Source organism: Chelonoidis abingdonii, unplaced genomic scaffold (genome assembly GCF_003597395.2).
Source record: "Chelonoidis abingdonii isolate Lonesome George unplaced genomic scaffold, CheloAbing_2.0 scaffold0768, whole genome shotgun sequence".
Classification (NCBI taxonomy): Eukaryota; Metazoa; Chordata; order Testudines; family Testudinidae; genus Chelonoidis; species Chelonoidis abingdonii.
The window spans coordinates 1-6,262 of NW_027425029.1; the positions used below are offsets into that span (position 1 = coordinate 1).

The following is a 6,262-nucleotide window of genomic DNA, read 5'->3' on the forward strand; positions in this document are numbered from 1 at the left end:
AATAGATCTTTTTGTAAGTTCTGATACTTATAAAAACACAAGACAATAAGAATCCTAAATGCAGGCTTTTAAAGCCAATCTCATGATGTTTGCCACCTGACTCATGAATGTTTGGGGTGGACAAATATTGTGTCAATGAGGCTGCATGAATGTTTGGGGTGGACAGATATTGTGTCAGTGAGGCTGCACAAATGTAACAGAGTAGAATTGGGACTAGTGGCATCAATTCTACTTTGGCATTGAAGGAAGCCCTCAGTAATTTCCCATTCCCTACTCTCTGAGAGAATAGAATGTTCTGCTTTTCTTTAAGTACTGTCTGAGTCAGAAGAAAGGTTATGTACCTCCCAGAAGACATCTGAAAGCCAATCTAATTAATATCTTCCTCAGTCACTGGTAACATCCCTTTTTGTTTTTTCAGCCTTTCTTTCACAAGTCTATATTCTATTAGATCTGAAAAGAAACTATAGACAACTTTAAATATATTCTAGTCAGATTATGTGGCACATCTTGGTATTTTTCTGGGTCTCTTAAGAATTTGATGTGATTCAGGGTTGAAATGGTACCAGAAGACAGAGATGATAAAGGATCAGGGCAAAAGAAGAATAAAATGTTGCCAGATTGGCGGTGGTTTAGTTCTATTTATTCTCTGTGACTTTAAAGGAACAATGAACTAAAAGTTAAACATATCTTTGAAAGCTCATTGGCCAGCAATCCAGGGAATGTATAAACAAACAACTATGTAGATGCACTAGTGCTTGATTTTAAATTACATTAATTTTTCAAAGTAATAACTATCCAATGAGTAAAATAACCTTTGGATAAAGATGTATCCATTGCTCCTTTCCTCCTGCTGCTGTTCTGAGTGGAGACACCTTCCAATTTATTTTTCTGTTGCTGTAGATTTCTCCCGCCCGTTTCTCCTACAGTATATATCACCTAAGCTAGCAGGGGCTTGGGAGTTATGTGCAAACAGAATCAATCCTATACAATGGAAGAAGTAAGAGTGCCTTGCACTTCTGTGTTCTATTCTAGTCAGGCATGGCGATCACCATGGTGTCTGAGCGTAGGTGCTGACCTCCTCTGTTCCTGAGGGGTGCTCAACTCTTGCTCTGCCCCAGGCTCCGCCCTAGCTCCACTCCTTCCCCCAAGTCCCAATCCCCGTCCTGCCTCTTGCTGTGTCTGTTCCACTCCAGGCCTCACCTCACCCCTTTCTCCAAACCCCTACCTCTTCCTGCCTCTGCTCCTTCCCCTCCCTCTCCGAGCCTCCTGCTCACTGCTGAATAGCTGATTGTAGCACGTGGGAGGTGCTATGCGGGCCGCCAATGGGTGCTGAGCACCCACTATCTTTTTTTTTTCCATGTGTGCTCCAGCCCCAGAGCACCCACAGAATCAGCTCCTATGTGTCTGAGCACTCCACAGATTCTAAAAGGATAGATCTGTTTCCATCCATGCTCTTTCAGTGGGTGGTGGTAGGAAAGGTACACTGAAATGAATTTGCACTGTGGTGGGGTTGACAGTTACTTGCAGAAGTGGTTGTTAATCACTTGCAGAAGTGATTCCCCAGGTATGGATCAGGTGTCAAAACCTTGCATCTGACTTTGTACGCAGAGGAGATCCAGGACAGGAAGCCAAACGCCAGTGTGATGTGCTTTCCGGAACCAGTGTCAACATCACTCTACTGCTGGTTAAGCATTGGCACTGACTGCCTATGAAGGGAGTCCTGTTTATTCCTAAGAGAGCCACAAGCAGGGAGACAGAAAGTGAGAGTTATGAGTGGGGCAGACATATCTTCAGGGGTTCAGAAGAAATACCAAGAGCTCCCCAGGGGGGAACATAACACACCCCACAATGTACTCTTAATAGGGGAGAGGAAGAGAGATCACATTGTTCACTGAGCTTCCATTACATTTTGTTGGATAGAGCAAGGTTTTAATTTATATAGCAACAGTATCTGAAGTGTTGTGTTGCCATTGCTCTTTCCAAGGAAACTTGCCAAAGCTTGCAAGGATGTTTGACTGCCTCCAGGCCCTCAGAATGCATCTTATGTATACAAAGCGTGTGCAGTAGTAACACAAGGACTAACACTCAGTTTGCCAGATGTCGGTCTTTATTAATATTCAGTGTGGATTCCCAAAATAGAAGAGAATGCTATTTTCTTTGTCAGAGCTGCTGCTGAGAACCCAGGGGCGGCTCCAGACCCCAGCATGCAAAGCACGTGCTTGGGGGAGCATGCTGCGGGGGGCACTCTGCTGGTCGCCGGGAGGGTGGCAGGCAGCTCCAGTGGACCGGCAGAGCGCCTCCTGCGGCATGCTGCCCTGCTTGGGGTGGCAAAATGTCTAGAGCGCCGCTGTGAGAAACCTCATATAAAAAATCATGATTAAAATATGACACTAATTTAGATTAAGTGACTTGGAGTACAATATGATATTCATTTGGTCATATTTAAAATGGATGAGAAAACACAGTCTTAGTCAGTAGTAAATGACGGAGGCGGGAGGGGAAGCAGACGGTATTGGTCCTGCCTTTCTCCTGTAATAAATGCAGATTGGAAACAAAATAATAATTTAGAGGTGGAAAATGGAAGTCATGACTACTTTCGGAAAGAGAGAAGATTAGCTGAAGAAAGTCAGTCAATATTGCTATATAGTGTTCCTGCAGTATGGGAAGGAAGTACAATAATTCCCAACTCATACACTACAGCGTAAATGCCAGATGGACCGGGAATACAATTCAGGCGGTGTAATGTGACCACTGATGGCAAAATTTTCAGCCAGCTGCAAGCCTCTTTGAATGTGCAACTGCTTGCATGGGCTGTGCAGATTGGTAGTGAGCAATCCATCTACATGCATGCAACGTCTGTAGGTTGTAATGCAGCAGCTGCCTCCAGATTGGTGGAAGGCAGTAGTGGGCATATCAGGGAAAGAAACATGAATTCCATGTAGCTCAGAGCTTGGGTGGCTGCAAGGCAGCAGTTGAGTCTGCGCTCATTGCCATCTCCAGCTGCCTCGGGAAGCTGTCTGCACAGATCGATTGGTCTGCAGTAACATGTTAAGGGTGAGGATTCCTTCACTTGGTCTCATAACTTCTCGGGCTGTTTCCTTTAAGAGTTCCCGTTTCCCTACCCAGGAGCGCTGACTTGAGGGTGACTAAAAGTTCTCTCTTCTGTGAGGAAAGTTCTAATATGCAGGGGCACAGGAGGTGGCAGAGACAAAGTAACAATCAGTGTCTTAAAGTGAGCTATAGCAAGAGTAATATGGATCTAATCCCTGGACGCAACTGTCCCACATGTGGCTTAGAAGCCATGTACCTGAAATCACCATGTGTGGTTTTTTTCTTTTCTTTCCCTCTGTCTGTTTCATTTCCTGTGACATGCTCCTCTGGACTCCAGCACTTTCAGCAGCAGAGTATAAGGAGGGCTGCAGTCCTGACTTGAGGTGCCACCTTACCCCCTCTTCCTCAGCTACAAATTGGATTGGAAGTGGGGAGTAGCATGAAGGGGGACAACAAAGGGTAGGAGGAACTTCCTACCTGGAGCAGAGTCTCATTCACACACAGCTTCCTTTGAGTGTCCTCTGGAGAAGGTAACTGGCCCGCCATTTCCTTATGAGAGGATACCTCTGGGTAAATATATCCAGTCTTTCCTTCAAGTACCTCTGTGGAAAGTGAGAAGGAGCATGAGGAGACCTCCTCTCTGGACAGGGTGACCAGTCACCCTGTTTATATGGATATAACTTCTTTAAGATGGTTTGAGGCTTTCATTTTTCCCTGCTACACCGAAACTGGGATCTTGAAGCAATGGGTTTCTCTCTTTCATTCTCAGTATGAATCATCCCCTTCTCTTTTTGGCTGCAGCTCAGAAGCAAGCTCAACCACCTTTCAGTCATTCTCAAAAGGCCAGGGGTATAGCCCTGCTGATGTACTTGAGAAGCAGTCACATATTTGTTTGATTTTAATCCATTTGTTAGGTGCCTCTTGTGAGTCCTCTAAATCCTATACAATAAAAACTGATGATAGCAAAACAATTACTGACTAGAACACTGGACTGGGATCAGAAGACTAGGTTCTCTTCTTGGCTCCCCAGGGGCTTGCTGCGTTTTAAGTCACTTACTTGCCTCTGAGCCTCAGTTTCCCCAGCCATCAAATGCGGATAATGATCCTGATCTCCTTTGTAAAGCACTTTGAGTTCCATTTGAGGGACAGCACGGTATAAGAAAACCTAAAAAAAACCAGCCAAAACCACAACACAGTAATACACTGATTTTACACATCAATATTAATAGATTTAGCTCACTGAACGCCAAATGGGAGGATATGCTTAGCACATCAACTAACAATATGATGATAGACTAGATGGCATGCTCTTGGTTTTAGCTAACTGGAGTTGACGGCTGCTACAATCTTATATGTATTTGTACATTCAGCACTCAAATATAAATAATCCTGGTGATTAATTTCCAACAGATTGTAGCTGTTGCAATGTTCACATGGTTATGAAACAATTAGAGATGTATTAACATAACCGGGAACAGGAGGATAGAAATTCTGTAATGTATCTCAGGGTTTTGTATGACTGCCTATTAACATAGTAGCCAAATGTCTTCCATGTAATATCAACTGCAATACCAAAAGCCCTAGTGGACTTTCTGAAGTCTCCAGCACTTCTCCCTTTTCTGAGTAAAGACTCAGCTACTTAGAGGGTGTTTTGGGGTGGTGGTTGTTGGCTTTCTTTGGACATAAATGGATACTCCAATGTAAGAACTTGCATGGACCACTGGTAATAAGAGTGGGTCCTGTTAAATGAAACATAGGAACACTTCTATACCATCTCACAACAGTAAAACACAGAATTTAAGGGGGGGAAAGGACGTTCTTGGCTCTACCATGTGGCTTTTTCTGCAAGAGGCTCTGTCCCTCAGTTTCCCTGTAACCATAACTTCATGATACAATGTTTATATAACTGCCACTAGCAGTGTTTTACAGACACAAGATAAAGTTCCAGCCCAAAGGAACTTGTAGTCTAATACCTCACAGAGATGTTGTGGGCCGATAGGTTGAGATCCTTGGGTGGAAGGCATTTTTAGAAGTCCACAATATTTTTCTTAAAAAAGCAACTTCAGTTTAAAATCATAGAAATGCTCAAAACAAGCAACTTTTAGCCGAGTTTTCAGTTGGCAATTTATTATGGTGTAATAGCTTGGAAACATTAACATTGTTTTAATATATAAAAAGGATTGCTTAGAACAGGGAGAATAAAAGCACCACAGTGTAAATTAAATGACAGTTTGCTTCAGGTTGGGGTAATCTGTTTAGTGCAGTCTCATTCCCATAACAACAAGACTTTGTTACAATGATACTGAATAGAACAGGAATTTGCACTGGTCCCAAGTTCAGCTTTAACTGGATTTAGAATGCAACTCTTGCAACCTCAAAGGAGGGAGGGGGCTGACTTTGTTTGGTCAAACAGGAGGAAAGGGGTAGTGACTCTGTTAAGAGCTCCTCTCACACCTTTGGGTGGGGAGGAGAATGGCTGGAGGAGCTCAGATAAGCCGTTGTCTCATGCTGGCCAGAGGAGAGCATATATTCTCTGTCCTGCCAGGCAGAGCCCTATCTCACTTCTGGATCACCATTGGGTTAGCTTGGGACTGCATTTTTGATCTGCACTGGTTACCTTTTTGGGGATGGAGAGGGAATTTTTCCCTCCTCACTAGATTGGGCTGATCAGAGTCGTTTTCTGCCTTAACATAACAGCTCCTAGAATGTGAGATAGGAGGTTAGGTTCAAGTTGCTGCAGTTGAGCACATGGCAAGGGTCCAGAAAAAGTATTCATTGCAAAGTGTGCCTGATTCCCTGCTAAACTGGTTTTAGCGGAAAGCACTCCCTAAAGAAGCTGGGGAATGGGTCTGGGCCTCATAATATGGAGACGACAATGGTGTTTCCTCAACTCTCTTAACCCTCATATGAGGGGAAGGCAGTGGGATCCCAACAAAAGGAGGCCAGAGAGGTGGGATGCTGATGGCAGCCCTCCCCAAATAGATCGAAATGAGTGAGGAAGGAATGATGACAGCATTGGGTTGGTTATTGCTGGATAATTCCCAGACAAGTTAAATTAATAAAGTTGTGGTCCAATTAAACTACATCTCTCACATCTTGTGTTTCTTCCTGCATGTCTGGGACAAATATCAGTAAGTGAAATGGATTAGCTGAAAAAAATGATGGTGAAATCTCTCTAGATTCATTTGTGGGCAGGAATCTGCATTCCTTG

At 43.8% G+C, this 6,262-nt stretch overlaps 1 long non-coding RNA gene across 1 annotated transcript; it reads right to left on the reverse strand.

Annotated features, from left to right (window-relative positions):
- Positions 1–79: 79 nt before the first annotated feature.
- On the reverse strand, positions 80–4,220 carry LOC116833986 (uncharacterized). Its single transcript, XR_004375837.2, has 3 exons — positions 4,109–4,220; positions 3,529–3,653; positions 80–1,730 (listed from the first exon to the last, which is right to left on the reverse strand). It is a non-coding gene; the product is annotated as an uncharacterized LOC116833986 (long non-coding RNA).
- Positions 4,221–6,262: the final 2,042 nt, after the last annotated feature.